Source organism: Humulus lupulus, chromosome 1, assembly GCF_963169125.1.
Source record: "Humulus lupulus chromosome 1, drHumLupu1.1, whole genome shotgun sequence".
In the NCBI taxonomy this organism is placed as follows: Eukaryota; Viridiplantae; Streptophyta; class Magnoliopsida; order Rosales; family Cannabaceae; genus Humulus; species Humulus lupulus.
The window spans coordinates 96,154,029-96,170,609 of record NC_084793.1 but is presented as its reverse complement, the minus strand read 5'-3'; positions in this window follow the sequence as shown (position 1 = coordinate 96,170,609).

Below are 16,581 nucleotides of genomic sequence, written 5' to 3'. Positions count from 1 at the left end.
GTTAATTCTTTATTGATATCTCGTGCTTTTTAAGAAAAACATCGATTAATCAATTTGAATCAACTTCTAAGTTTAGGACCTGGTTGCATACAGGACATTGATTTTGAGAAACTTAGTTCGCGTTAATTCTTTATTGATATCTCGTGCTTTTTAAGAAAAACATCGATTAATTAATTTGAATCAACTTCTAAGTTTAGGTCCTGGTAAAATCCAGGACATTGATTTTGAGAAACTTAGTTCGCGTTAATTCTTTATTGATATCTCGTGCTTTTTAAGAAAAACATCGATTAATCAATTTGAATCAACTTCTAAGTTTAGGACCTGGTAGCATCCAGGAGATTGATTTTGAGAAACTTAGTTCGCGTTAATTCTTTATTGATATCTCGTGCATTTTAAGAAAAACATGGATTAATCAATTTGAATCAACTTCTATGTTTAGTACCTGGTTATTTCCAGGATATTGATTTTGAAAAACTTAGTTTGCGTTAATTCTTTATTGATATCTCGTGCTTTTAAGAAAAACATCGATTAATCAATTTGAATCAACTTCTAAGTTTAGGACCTGGTTGCATCCAGGACATTGATTTTGAGAAATTTAATTCGCGTTAATTCTTTATTGATATCTCGTGCTTTTTAAGAAAAACATCGATTAATCAATTTGAATCAACTTCTAAGTTTAGGACCTGGTTGCTTCCAGGATATTGATTTTGAAAAACTTAGTTCGCATTAATTCTTTACTGATATCTCGTGCTTTTTAAGAAAAACATCGATTAATCAATTTGAATCAAACTCTAAGTTTAGGACCTGGTTATTTCCAGAATATTGATTTTGAGAAACTTAATTCGCGTTAATTCTTTATTGATATCTCGTGCTTTTTAAGAAAAACATCGATTAATCAATTTGAATCAACTTCTAAGTTTAGGACCTGGTTTCATCAAGGACATTGATTTTGAAAAACTTAGTTCGCATTAATTTTTTATTGATATCTCGTGCTTTTTAAGAAAAACATCGATTAATCAATTTGAATCAACTTCTAAGTTTAGGACCTGGTTATATCCAGGACATTGATTTTGAGAAACTTAGTTCGCGTTAATTCTTTATTGATATCTCGTGCTTTTTAAGAAAAACATCGATTAATCAATTTGAATCAACTTCTAAGTTTAGGACCTGGTTTCATCAAGGACATTGATTTTGAAAAACTTAGTTCGCATTAATTTTTTATTGATATCTCGTGCTTTTTAAGAAAAACATCGATTAATCAATTTGAATCAACTTCTAAGTTTAGGACCTGGTTATATCCAGGACATTGATTTTGAGAAACTTAGTTCGCGTTAATTCTTTATTGATATCTCGTGCATTTTAAGAAAAACATCGATCAATCAATTTGAATCAACTTCTAAGTTTAGGATCTGGTTGCATCCAGGACATGGATTTTGATAAACTTAGTTCGCGTTAATTCTTTATTGATATCTCGTGCTTTTTAAGAAAAACATCGATTAATCAATTTGAATCAACTTCTAAGTTTAGGACCTGGTTATTTCCAAGATATTGACTTTGAAAAACTTAGTACACGTTTATTCTTTATTGATATCTCGTGCTTTTTAAGAAAAACATCGATTAATCAATTTGAATCAACTTCTAAGTTTAGGATCTGGTTGCATCCAGGACATTGATTTTGATAAACTTAGTTCGCGTTAATTCTTTATTGATATCTCGTGCTTTTTAAGAAAAACATCGATTAATCAATTTGAATCAACTTCTAAGTTTAGGACCTGGTTATTTCCAAGATATTGATTTTGAAAAACTTAGTACACTTTAATTCTTTATTGATATCTCGTGCTTTTTAAGAAAAACATCAATTAATCAATTTGAATCAACATCTAAGTTTAAGACCTGGTTGCATCCAGGACATTGATTTTGAAAAACTTAGTTCGCGTTAATTCTTTATTGATATCTCGTGCATTTTAAGAATAACATCGATTAATCAATTTGAATCAACTTCTAAGTTTAGGACCTGGTTATATCCAGGACATTGATTTTGAGAAACTTAGTTCGCGTTAATTCTTTATTGATATCTCGTGCGTTTTAAGAAAAACATCGATTAATCAATTTGAATCAACTTCTAAGTTTAGGATCTGGTTGCATCCAGGACATTGATTTTGATAAACTTAGTTCGCGTTAATTCTTTATTGATATCTCTTTCTTTTTAAGAAAAACATCGATTAATCAATTTGAATCAACTTCTAAGTTTAGGACCTGGTTATTTCCAAGATATTGATTTTGAAAAACTTAGTACACGTTAATTCTTTATTGATATCTCGTGCTTTTTAAGAAAAACATCAATTAATCAATTTGAATCAACATCTAAGTTTAAGACCTGGTTGCATCCAGGACATTGATTTTGAAAAACTTAGTTCGCGTTAATTCTTTATTGATATCTCGTGCTTTTTAAGAATAACATCGATTAATCAATTTGAATCAACTTCTAAGTTTAGGACCTGGTTTCATCCAGGACATTGATTTTGAAAAACTTAGTTCGCATTAATTTTTTTATTAATATCTCGTTCTTTTTAAGAAAGACATCGACTGATCAATTTGAATCAACTTCTAAGTTTAGGACTTAGTTATTTCCAGGATATTGATTTTGAAAAACTTAGTTCGCGTTAATTCTTTATTGATATCTCGTGCTTTTTAAGAAAAACATCGACTAATCAATTTGAATCAACTTCTATGTTTAGGATCTGGTTGCATCCAGGACAATGATTTTGATAAACTTAGTTCGCGTTAATTCTTTATTGATATCTCTTGCTTTTTAAGAAAAACATCGATTAATCAATTTGAATCAACTTCTAAGTTTAGGACCTGGTTATTTCCAAGATATTGATTTTGAAAAACTTAGTACACGTTAATTCTTTATTGATATCTCGTGCTTTTTAAGAAAAACATCAATTAATCAATTTGAATCAACATCTAAGTTTAAGACCTGGTTGCATCCAGGACATTGATTTTGAAAAACTTAGTTCGCGTTAATTCTTTATTGATATCTCGTGCTTTTTAAGAATAACATCGATTAATCAATTTGAATCAACTTCTAAGTTTAGGACCTGGTTTCATCCAGGACATTGATTTTGAAAAACTTAGTTCGCATTAATTTTTTTATTAATATCTCGTTCTTTTTAAGAAAGACATCGACTGATCAATTTGAATCAACTTCTAAGTTTAGGACTTAGTTATTTCCAGGATATTGATTTTGAAAAACTTAGTTCGCGTTAATTCTTTATTGATATCTCGTGTTTTTTAAGAAAAACATCGATTAATCAATTTGAATCAACTTCTAAGTTTAGGACTTGGTTATTTCCAGGATATTGATTTTGAAAAACTTAGTTCGCGTTAATTCTTTATTGATATCTCGTGCTTTTTAAGAAAAACATCGATTAATCAATTTGAATGAACTTCTATGTTTAGGACCTGGTTATATCCAGGACATTGATTTTGAGAAACTTAGTTCGCGTTAATTCTTTATTGATATCTCGTGCTTTTTAAGAAAAACATCGGTTAATCAATTTGAATCAACTTCTAAGTTTAGGACCTGGTTGCATCCAGGACATTGATTTTGATAAACTTAGTTCGCGTTAATTCTTTATTGATATCTCGTGCTTTTTAAGAAAAACATCGATTAATCAATTTGAATCAACTTCTAAGTTTAGGACCTGGTTATTTCCAGGATATTGATTTTGAAAAACTTAGTTTACGTTAATTCTTTATTGATATCTCGTATTTTTTAAGAAAAACATCCATTAATCAATTTGAATCCACTTCTAAGTTTAGGACCTGGTTGCATCCAGGACATTGATTTTGAAAAACTTAGTTCGCGTTAATTCTTTATTGATATCTCGTGCTTTTAAGAAAAACATCGATTAATCAATTTGAATCAACTTCTAAGTTTAGGAATTGGTTGCATCCAGGACATTGATTTTGAGAAACTTAGTTCGCGTTAATTCTTTATTGATATCTCGTGCTTTTTAAGAAAAACATCGATTAATCAATTTGAATCAACTTCTAAGTTTAGGACCTGGTTATTTCCAGGATATTGATTTTGAAAAACTTAGTTCACGTTAATTCTGTATTGATATCTCGTGTTTTTTAAGAAAGACATCGACTGATCAATTTAAATCAACTTCTAAGTTTAGCACCTAGTTATTTCCAGGATATTGATTTTGAAAAACTTAGTTCGCGTTAATTCTTTATTGATATCTCGTGCTTTTTAAGAAAAACATCGATTAATCAATTTGAATCAACTTCTAAGTTTAGGACCTGGTTATTTCCAGGATATTGATTTTGAAAAACTTAGTTCGCATTAATTCTTTATTGATATCTCGTGCTTTTTAAGAAAAACATCGATTAATCAATTTGAATCAACTTCTAAGTTTAGGACCTGGTTATATCCAGGACATTGATTTTGAGAAACTTAGTTCGCGTTAATTCTTTATTGATATCTCGTGCTTTTTAAGAAAAACATCGATTAATCAATTTGAATCAACTTCTAAGTTTAGGATCTGGTTGCATCCAGGACATTGATTTTGATAAACTTAGTTCGTGTTAATTCTTTATTGATATCTCGTGCTTTTTAAGAAAAACATCGATTAATCAATTTGAATCAACTTCTAAGTTTAGGACCTGGTTATTTCCAAGATATTGATTTTTAAAAACTTATTACACGTTAATTGTTTATTGATATCTCGTGCATTTTAAGAAAAACATCAATTAATCAATTTGAATCAACATCTAAGTTTAAGACCTGGTTGCATCCAGGACATTGATTTTGAAAAACTTAGTTCGCGTTAATTCTTTATTGATATCTCGTGCTTTTTAAGAATAACATCGATTAATCAATTTGAATCAACTTCTAAGTTTAGGACCTGGTTGCATCCAGGACATTGATTTTGAAAAACTTAGTTCGCATTAATTCTTTATTGATATCTCGTGCTTTTTAAGAAAAACATGGATTAATCAATTTGAATCAACTTCTAAGTTTAGGACCTGGTTATTTCCAGGATATTTATTTTGAGAAACTTAATTCGCGTTAATTCTTTATTGATATCTCGTGCTTTTTAAGAAAAACATCGATTAATCAATTTGAATCAACTTCTAAGTTTAGGACCTCGTTTCATCCAGGACATTGATTTTGAAAAACTTAGTTCGCATTAATTTTTTTATTAATATCTCTTGCTTTCTAAGAAAGACATCGACTTATCAATTTAAATCAACTTCTAAGTTTAGGACCTAGTTATTTCCAGGATATTGATTTTGAAAAACTTAGTTCGCGTTAATTCTTAATTGATATCTCGTGCTTTTTAAGAAAAACATCGATTAATCAATTTGAATCAACTTCTAAGTTTAGGACCTGGTTGCATACAGGACATTGATTTTGAGAAACTTAGTTCGCGTTAATTCTTTATTGATATCTCGTGCTTTTTAAGAAAAACATCGATTAATTAATTTGAATCAACTTCTAAGTTTAGGTCCTGGTTAAATCCAGGACATTGATTTTGAGAAACTTAGTTCACGTTAATTCTTTATTGATATCTCGTGCTTTTTAAGAAAAACATCGATTAATCAATTTGAATCAACTTCTAAGTTTAGGACCTGGTAGCATCCAGGAGATTGATTTTGAGAAACTTAGTTCGCGTTAATTCTTTATTGATATCTCGTGCTTTTTAAGAAAAACATCGATTAATCAATTTGAATCAACTTCTAAGTTTAGTACCTGGTTATTTCCAGGATATTGATTTTGAAAAACTTAGTTCGCGTTAATTCTTTATTGATATCTCGTGCTTTTAAGAAAAACATCGATTAATCAATTTGAATCAACTTCTAAGTTTAGGACCTGGTTGCATCCAGGACATTGATTTTGAGAAACTTAATTCGCGTTAATTCTTTATTGATATCTCGTGCTTTTTAAGAAAAACATCGATTAATCAATTTGAATCAACTTCTAAGTTTAGGACCTGGTTGCTTCCAGGATATTGATTTTGAAAAACTTAGTTCGCATTAATTCTTTACTGATATCTCGTGCTTTTTAAGAAAAACATCGATTAATCAATTTGAATCAACTTCTAAGTTTAGGACCTGGATATTTCCAGGATATTGATTTTGAGAAACTTAATTCGCGTTAATTCTTTATTGATATCTCGTGCTTTTTAAGAAAAACATCGATTAATCAATTTGAATCAACTTCTAAGTTTAGGACCTGGTTTCATTCAGGACATTGATTTTGAAAAACTTAGTTCGCATTAATTTTTTTATTAATATCTCGTGCTTTCTAAGAAAGACATCGACTGATCAATTTAAATCAACTTCTAAGTTTAGGACCTAGTTATTTCCAGGATATTGATTTTGAAAAACTTAGTTCGCGTTAATTCTTTATTGATATCTCGTGCTTTTTAAGAAAAACATCGATTAATCAATTTGAATCAACTTCTAAGTTTAGGACCTGGTTATTTCCAGGATATTGATTTTGAAAAACTTAGTTCGCATTAATTCTTTATTGATATCTCGTGCTTTTTAAGAAAAACATCGATTAATCAATTTGAATCAACTTCTAAGTTTAGGACCTGGTTATATCCAGGACATTGATTTTGAGAAACTTAGTTCGCGTTAATTCTTTATTGATATCTCGTGCTTTTTAAGAAAAACATCGATTAATCAATTTGAATCAACTTCTAAGTTTAGGATCTGGTTGCATCCAGGACATTGATTTTGATAAACTTAGTTCGTGTTAATTCTTTATTGATATCTCGTGCTTTTTAAGAAAAACATCGATTAATCAATTTGAATCAACTTCTAAGTTTAGGACCTGGTTATTTCCAAGATATTGATTTTTAAAAACTTATTACACGTTAATTGTTTATTGATATCTCGTGCATTTTAAGAAAAACATCAATTAATCAATTTGAATCAACATCTAAGTTTAAGACCTGGTTGCATCCAGGACATTGATTTTGAAAAACTTAGTTCCCGTTAATTCTTTATTGATATCTCGTGCTTTTTAAGAATAACATCGATTAATCAATTTGAATCAACTTCTAAGTTTAGGACCTGGTTGCATCCAGGACATTGATTTTGAAAAACTTAGTTCGCATTAATTCTTTATTGATATCTCGTGCTTTTTAAGAAAAACATGGATTAATCAATTTGAATCAACTTCTAAGTTTAGGACCTGGTTATTTCCAGGATATTTATTTTGAGAAACTTAATTCGCGTTAATTCTTTATTGATATCTCGTGCTTTTTAAGAAAAACATCGATTAATCAATTTGAATCAACTTCTAAGTTTAGGACCTCGTTTCATCCAGGACATTGATTTTGAAAAACTTAGTTCGCATTAATTTTTTTATTAATATCTCTTGCTTTCTAAGAAAGACATCGACTTATCAATTTAAATAAACTTCTAAGTTTAGGACCTAGTTATTTCCAGGATATTGATTTTGAAAAACTTAGTTCGCGTTAATTCTTTATTGATATCTCGTGCTTTTTAAGAAAAACATCGATTAATCAATTTGAATCAACTTCTAAGTTTAGGACCTGGTTGCATACAGGACATTGATTTTGAGAAACTTAGTTCGCGTTAATTCTTTATTGATATCTCGTGCTTTTTAAGAAAAACTTCGATTAATTAATTTGAATCAACTTCTAAGTTTAGGTCCTGGTTAAATCCAGGACATTGATTTTGAGAAACTTAGTTCACGTTAATTCTTTATTGATATCTCGTGCTTTTTAAGAAAAACATCGATTAATCAATTTGAATCAACTTCTAAGTTTAGGACCTGGTAGCATCCAGGAGATTGATTTTGAGAAACTTAGTTCGCGTTAATTCTTTATTGATATCTCGTGCTTTTTAAGAAAAACATCGATTAATCAATTTGAATCAACTTCTAAGTTTAGTACCTGGTTATTTCCAGGATATTGATTTTGAAAAACTTAGTTCGCGTTAATTCTTTATTGATATCTCGTGCTTTTAAGAAAAACATCGATTAATCAATTTGAATCAACTTCTAAGTTTAGGACCTGGTTGCTTCCAGGACATTGATTTTGAGAAACTTAATTCGCGTTAATTCTTTATTGATATCTCGTGCTTTTTAAGAAAAACATCGATTAATCAATTTGAATCAACTTCTAAGTTTAGGACCTGGTTGCTTCCAGGATATTGATTTTGAAAAACTTAGTTCGCATTAATTCTTTACTGATATCTCGTGCTTTTTAAGAAAAACATCGATTAATCAATTTGAATCAACTTCTAAGTTTAGGACCTGGATATTTCCAGGATATTGATTTTGAGAAACTTAATTCGCGTTAATTCTTTATTGATATCTCGTGCTTTTTAAGAAAAACATCGATTAATCAATTTGAATCAACTTCTAAGTTTAGGACCTGGTTTCATTCAGGACATTGATTTTGAAAAACTTAGTTCGCATTAATTTTTTTATTAATATCTCGTGCTTTCTAAGTAAGACATCGACTGATCAATTTAAATCAACTTCTAAGTTTAGGACCTAGTTATTTCCAGGATATTGATTTTGAAAAACTTAGTTCGCGTTAATTCTTTATTGATATCTCGTGCTTTTTAAGAAAAACATCGATTAATCAATTTGAATCAACTTCTAAGTTTAGGACCTGGTTGCATCCAGGACATTGATTTTGAGAAACTTAGTTCGCGTTAATTCTTTATTGATATCTCGTGCTTTTTAAGAAAAACATCGATTAATTAATTTGAATCAACTTCTAAGTTTAGGTCCTGGTTATATCCAGGACATTGATTTTGAGAAACTTAGTTCGCATTAATTCTTTATTGATATCTCGTGCTTTTTAAGAAAAACATCGATTAATCAATTTGAATCAACTTCTAAGTTTAGGACCTGGTAGCATCCAGGAGATTGATTTTGAGAAACTTAGTTCGCGTTAATTCTTTATTGATATCTCGTGCTTTTTAAGAAAAACATCGATTAATCAATTTGAATCAACTTCTAAGTTTAGGACCTGGTTATATCCAGGACATTGATTTTGAGAAACATAGTTCGCGATAATTCTTTATTGATATCTCGTGCTTTTTAAGAAAAACATCGATTAATCAATTTGAATCAACTTCTAAGTTTAGGATCTGGTTGCATCCAGGACATTGATTTTGATAAACTTAGTTCGCGTTAATTCTTTATTGATATCTCGTGCATTTTAAGAAAAACATCGATTAATCAATTTGAATCAACTTCTAAGTTTAGTACCTGGTTATTTCCAGGATATTGATTTTGAAAAACTTAGTTCGCGTTAATTCTTTATTGATATCTCGTGCTTTTAAGAAAAACATCGATTAATCAATTTGAATCAACTTCTAAGTTTAGGATCTGGTTGCATCCAGGACATTGATTTTGATAAACTTAGTTCGCGTTAATTCTTTATTGATATCTCGTGCATTTTAAGAAAAACATCGATTAATCAATTTGAATCAACTTCTAAGTTTAGTACCTGGTTATTTCCAGGATATTGATTTTGAAAAACTTAGTTCGCGTTAATTCTTTATTGATATCTCGTGCTTTTAAGAAAAACATCGATTAATCAATTTGAATCAACTTCTAAGTTTAGGACCTGGTTGCATCCAGGACATTGATTTTGAAAAACTTAGTTCGCGTTAATTCTTTATTGATATCTCGTGCTTTTAAGAAAAACATCGATTAATCAATTTGAATCAACTTCTAAGTTTAGGACCTGGTTGCATCCAGGACATTGATTTTGAGAAACTTAATTCGCGTTAATTCTTTATTGATATCTCGTGCTTTTTAAGAAAAACATCGATTAATCAATTTGAATCAACTTCTAAGTTTAGGACCTGGTTGCATCCAGGACATTGATTTTGAAAAACTTAGTTCGCGTTAATTCTTTATTGATATCTCGTGCTTTTAAGAAAAACATCGATTAATCAATTTGAATCAACTTCTAAGTTTAGGACCTGGTTGCATCCAGGACATTGATTTTGAGAAACTTAATTCGCGTTAATTCTTTATTGATATCTCGTGCTTTTTAAGAAAAACATCGATTAATCAATTTGAATCAACTTCTAAGTTTAGGACCTGGTTTCATTCAGGACATTGATTGTGAAAAACTTAGTTCGCATTAATTTTTTTATTAATATCTCGTGCTTTCTAAGAAAGACATCGACTGATCAATTTAAATCAACTTCTAAGTTTAGGACCTAGTTATTTCCAGGATATTGATTTTGAAAAACTTAGTTCGCGTTAATTCTTTATTGATATCTCGTGCTTTTTAAGAAAAACATCGATTAATCAATTTGAATCAACTTCTAAGTTTAGGACCTGGTTGCATCCAGGACATTGATTTTGAAAAACTTAGTTCGCATTTATTCTTTATTGATATCTCGTGCTTTTTAAGAAAAACATCGATTAATCAATTTGAATCAACTTCTAAGTTTAGGACCTGGTTGCATCCAGGACATTGATTTTGAAAAACTTAGTTCGCATTAATTCTTTACTGATATCTCGTGCTTTTTAAGAAAAACATCGATTAATCAATTTGAATCAACTTCTAAGTTTAGGACCAGGTTGCATCCAGGACATTGATTTTGAGAAACTTAGTTCGCGTTAATTCTTTATTGATATCTCGTGCTTTATAAGAAAAACATCGATTAATTAAATTGAATCAACTTCTAAGTTTAGGACCTGGTAATTTCAAGGATATTTATTTTGAAAAGCTTAGTTCACGTTAATTCTTTATTGATATCTCATGTTTTTTAAGAAAAACATCAATTAATCAATTTGAATCAACTTCTAAGTTTAGGACCTGGTTATTTCCAGGATACTGATTTTGAAAAGCTTAGTTCACGTTAATTCTTTATTGATATCTCATGTTTTTTAAGAAAAACATCAATTAATCAATTTGAATCAACTTCTAAGTTTAGTACATGGTTATTGGAGGATATTGATTTTGAGAAACTTAGTTCGCGTTAATTCTTTATTGATATCTCGTGCTTTTAAGAAAAACATCGATTAATCAATTTGAATCAACTTCTAAGTTTAGGACCTGGTTATTTCCAGGATATTGATTTTGAAAAACTTAGTTCGCGTTAATTCTTTATTGATATCTCGTGCTTTTAAGAAAAACATCGATTAATCAATTTGAATCATCTTCTAAGTTTAGGACCTGGTTGCATCCAGGACATTGATTTTGAGAAACTTAGTTCGCGTTAATTCTTTATTGATATCTCGTGCTTTTAAGAAAAGCATCGGTTAATCAATTTGCATCAACTTCTAAGTTTAGGACCTGGTTGCATCCAGGACATTGATTTTGAGAAACTTAGTTCGCGTTAATTCTTTATTGATATCTCGTGCTTTTTAAGAAAAACATCGATTAATCAATTTGAATCAACTTCTAAGTTTAGGACCTGGTTATTTCCAGGATATTGATTTTGAAAAACTTAGTTCACGTTAATTCTTTATTGATATCTCGTGCTTTTTAAGAAAAACATCGATTAATCAATTTGAATCAACTTCTAAGTTTAGGACCTGGTTATATCCAGGACATTGATTTTGAGAAACTTAGTTCGCGTTAATTCTTTATTGATATCTCGTGCTTTTTAAGAAAAACATCGATTAATCAATTTGAATCTACTTCTAAGTTTAGGATCTGGTTGCATCCAGGACATTGATTTTGATAAACTTAGTTCGTGTTAATTCTTTATTGATATCTCGTGCTTTTTAAGAAAAACATCGATTAATCAATTTGAATCAACTTCTAAGTTTAGGACCTGGTTATTTCCAAGATATTGATTTTTAAAAACTTATTACACGTTAATTGTTTATTGATATCTCGTGCATTTTAAGAAAAACATCAATTAATCAATTTGAATCAACATCTAAGTTTAAGACCTGGTTGCATCCAGGACATTGATTTTGAAAAACTTAGTTCGCGTTAATTCTTTATTGATATCTCGTGCTTTTTAAGAATAACATCGATTAATCAATTTGAATCAACTTCTAAGTTTAGGACCTGGTTGCATCCAGGACATTGATTTTGAAAAACTTAGTTCGCATTAATTCTTTATTGATATCTCGTGCTTTTTAAGAAAAACATGGATTAATCAATTTGAATCAACTTCTAAGTTTAGGACCTGGTTATTTCCAGGATATTTATTTTGAGAAACTTAATTCGCGTTAATTCTTTATTGATATCTCGTGCTTTTTAAGAAAAACATCGATTAATCAATTTGAATCAACTTCTAAGTTTAGGACCTCGTTTCATCCAGGACATTGATTTTGAAAAACTTAGTTCGCATTAATTTTTTTATTAATATCTCTTGCTTTCTAAGAAAGACATCGACTTATCAATTTAAATCAACTTCTAAGTTTAGGACCTAGTTATTTCAAGGATATTGATTTTGAAAAACTTAGTTCGCGTTAATTCTTTATTGATATCTCGTGCTTTTTAAGAAAAACATCGATTAATCAATTTGAATCAACTTCTAAGTTTAGGACCTGGTAATTTCAAGGATATTTATTTTGAAAAGCTTAGTTCACGTTAATTCTTTATTGATATCTCATGTTTTTTAAGAAAAACATCAATTAATCAATTTGAATCAACTTCTAAGTTTAGGACCTGGTTATTTCCAGGATACTGATTTTGAAAAGCTTAGTTCACGTTAATTCTTTATTGATATCTCATGTTTTTTAAGAAAAACATCAATTAATCAATTTGAATCAACTTCTAAGTTTAGTACATGGTTATTGGAGGATATTGATTTTGAGAAACTTAGTTCGCGTTAATTCTTTATTGATATCTCGTGCTTTTAAGAAAAACATCGATTAATCAATTTGAATCAACTTCTAAGTTTAGGACCTGGTTATTTCCAGGATATTGATTTTGAAAAACTTAGTTCGCGTTAATTCTTTATTGATATCTCGTGCTTTTAAGAAAAACATCGATTAATCAATTTGAATCATCTTCTAAGTTTAGGACCTGGTTGCATCCAGGACATTGATTTTGAGAAACTTAGTTCGCGTTAATTCTTTATTGATATCTCGTGCTTTTAAGAAAAGCATCGGTTAATCAATTTGCATCAACTTCTAAGTTTAGGACCTGGTTGCATCCAGGACATTGATTTTGAGAAACTTAGTTCGCGTTAATTCTTTATTGATATCTCGTGCTTTTTAAGAAAAACATCGATTAATCAATTTGAATCAACTTCTAAGTTTAGGACCTGGTTATTTCCAGGATATTGATTTTGAAAAACTTAGTTCACGTTAATTCTTTATTGATATCTCGTGCTTTTTAAGAAAAACATCGATTAATCAATTTGAATCAACTTCTAAGTTTAGGACCTGGTTATATCCAGGACATTGATTTTGAGAAACTTAGTTCGCGTTAATTCTTTATTGATATCTCGTGCTTTTTAAGAAAAACATCGATTAATCAATTTGAATCTACTTCTAAGTTTAGGATCTGGTTGCATCCAGGACATTGATTTTGATAAACTTAGTTCGTGTTAATTCTTTATTGATATCTCGTGCTTTTTAAGAAAAACATCGATTAATCAATTTGAATCAACTTCTAAGTTTAGGACCTGGTTATTTCCAAGATATTGATTTTTAAAAACTTATTACACGTTAATTGTTTATTGATATCTCGTGCATTTTAAGAAAAACATCAATTAATCAATTTGAATCAACATCTAAGTTTAAGACCTGGTTGCATCCAGGACATTGATTTTGAAAAACTTAGTTCGCGTTAATTCTTTATTGATATCTCGTGCTTTTTAAGAATAACATCGATTAATCAATTTGAATCAACTTCTAAGTTTAGGACCTGGTTGCATCCAGGACATTGATTTTGAAAAACTTAGTTCGCATTAATTCTTTATTGATATCTCGTGCTTTTTAAGAAAAACATGGATTAATCAATTTGAATCAACTTCTAAGTTTAGGACCTGGTTATTTCCAGGATATTACTTTGAGAAACTTAATTCGCGTTAATTCTTTATTGATATCTCGTGCTTTTTAAGAAAAACATCGATTAATCAATTTGAATCAACTTCTAAGTTTAGGACCTCGTTTCATCCAGGACATTGATTTTGAAAAACTTAGTTCGCATTAATTTTTTTATTAATATCTCTTGCTTTCTAAGAAAGACATCGACTTATCAATTTAAATCAACTTCTAAGTTTAGGACCTAGTTATTTCCAGGATATTGATTTTGAAAAACTTAGTTCGCGTTAATTCTTTATTGATATCTCGTGCTTTTTAAGAAAAACATCGATTAATCAATTTGAATCAACTTCTAAGTTTAGGACCTGGTTGCATACAGGACATTGATTTTGAGAAACTTAGTTCGCGTTAATTCTTTATTGATATCTCGTGCTTTTTAAGAAAAACATCGATTAATTAATTTGAATCAACTTCTAAGTTTATGTCCTGGTTAAATCCAGGACATTGATTTTGAGAAACTTAGTTCACGTTAATTCTTTATTGATATCTCGTGCTTTTTAAGAAAAACATCGATTAATCAATTTGAATCAACTTCTAAGTTTAGGACCTGGTAGCATCCAGGAGATTGATTTTGAGAAACTTAGTTCGCGTTAATTTTTTTATTAATATCTCGTGCTTTCTAAGAAAAACATCGATTAATCAATTTGAATCAACTTCTAAGTTTAGGACCTAGTTATTTCCAGGATATTGATTTTGAAAAACTTAGTTCGCGTTAATTCTTTATTGATATCTCGTGCTTTTTAAGAAAAACATCGATTAATCAATTTGAATCAACTTCTAAGTTTAGGACCTGGTTGCATCCAGGACATTGATTTTGAAAAACTTAGTTCGCATTTATTCTTTATTGATATCTCGTGCTTTTTAAGAAAAACATCGATTAATCAATTTGAATCAACTTCTAAGTTTAGGACCTGGTTGCATCCAGGACATTGATTTTGAAAAACTTAGTTCGCATTAATTCTTTACTGATATCTCGTGCTTTTTAAGAAAAACATCGATTAATCAATTTGAATCAACTTCTAAGTTTAGGACCAGGTTGCATCCAGGACATTGATTTTGAGAAACTTAGTTCGCGTTAATTCTTTATTGATATCTCGTGCTTTATAAGAAAAACATCGATTAATTAAATTGAATCAACTTCTAAGTTTAGGACCTGGTAATTTCAAGGATATTTATTTTGAAAAGCTTAGTTCACGTTAATTCTTTATTGATATCTCATGTTTTTTAAGAAAAACATCAATTAATCAATTTGAATCAACTTCTAAGTTTAGGACCTGGTTATTTCCAGGATACTGATTTTGAAAAGCTTAGTTCGCGTTAATTCTTTATTGATATCTCATGTTTTTTAAGAAAAACATCAATTAATCAATTTGAATCAACTTCTAAGTTTAGTACATGGTTATTTTGAGGATATTGATTTTGAAAAACGTAGTTCGCGTTAATTCTTTATTGATATCTCGTGCTTTTAAGAAAAACATCGATTAATCAATTTGAATCAACTTCTAAGTTTAGGACCTGGTTATTTCCAGGATATTGATTTTGAAAAACTTAGTTCGCGTTAATTCTTTATTGATATCTCGTGCTTTTAAGAAAAACATCGATTAATCAATTTGAATCATCTTCTAAGTTTAGGACCTGGTTGCATCCAGGACATTGATTTTGAGAAACTTAGTTCGCGTTAATTCTTTATTGATATCTCGTGCTTTTAAGAAAAACATCGGTTAATCAATTTGCATCAACTTCTAAGTTTAGGACCTGGTTGCATCCAGGACATTGATTTTGAGAAACTTAGTTCGCGTTAATTCTTTATTGATATCTCGTGCTTTTTAAGAAAAACATCGATTAATCAATTTGAATCAACTTCTAAGTTTAGGACCTGGTTATTTCCAGGATATTGATTTTGAAAAACTTAGTTCACGTTAATTCTTTATTGATATCTCGTGCTTTTTAAGAAAAACATCGATTAATCAATTTGAATCAACTTCTAAGTTTAGGACCTGGTTATATCCAGGACATTGATTTTGAGAAACTTAGTTCGCGTTAATTCTTTATTGATATCTCGTGCTTTTTAAGAAAAACATCGATTAATCAATTTGAATCTACTTCTAAGTTTAGGATCTGGTTGCATCCAGGACATTGATTTTGATAAACTTAGTTCGTGTTAATTCTTTATTGATATCTCGTGCTTTTTAAGAAAAACATCGATTAATCAATTTGAATCAACTTCTAAGTTTAGGACCTGGTTATTTCCAAGATATTGATTTTTAAAAACTTATTACACGTTAATTGTTTATTGATATCTCGTGCATTTTAAGAAAAACATCAATTAATCAATTTGAATCAACATCTAAGTTTAAGACCTGGTTGCATCCAGGACATTGATTTTGAAAAACTTAGTTCGCGTTAATTCTTTATTGATATCTCGTGCTTTTTAAGAATAACATCGATTAATCAATTTGAATCAACTTCTAAGTTTAGGACCTGGTTGCATCCAGGACATTGATTTTGAAAAACTTAGTTCGCATTAATTCTTTATT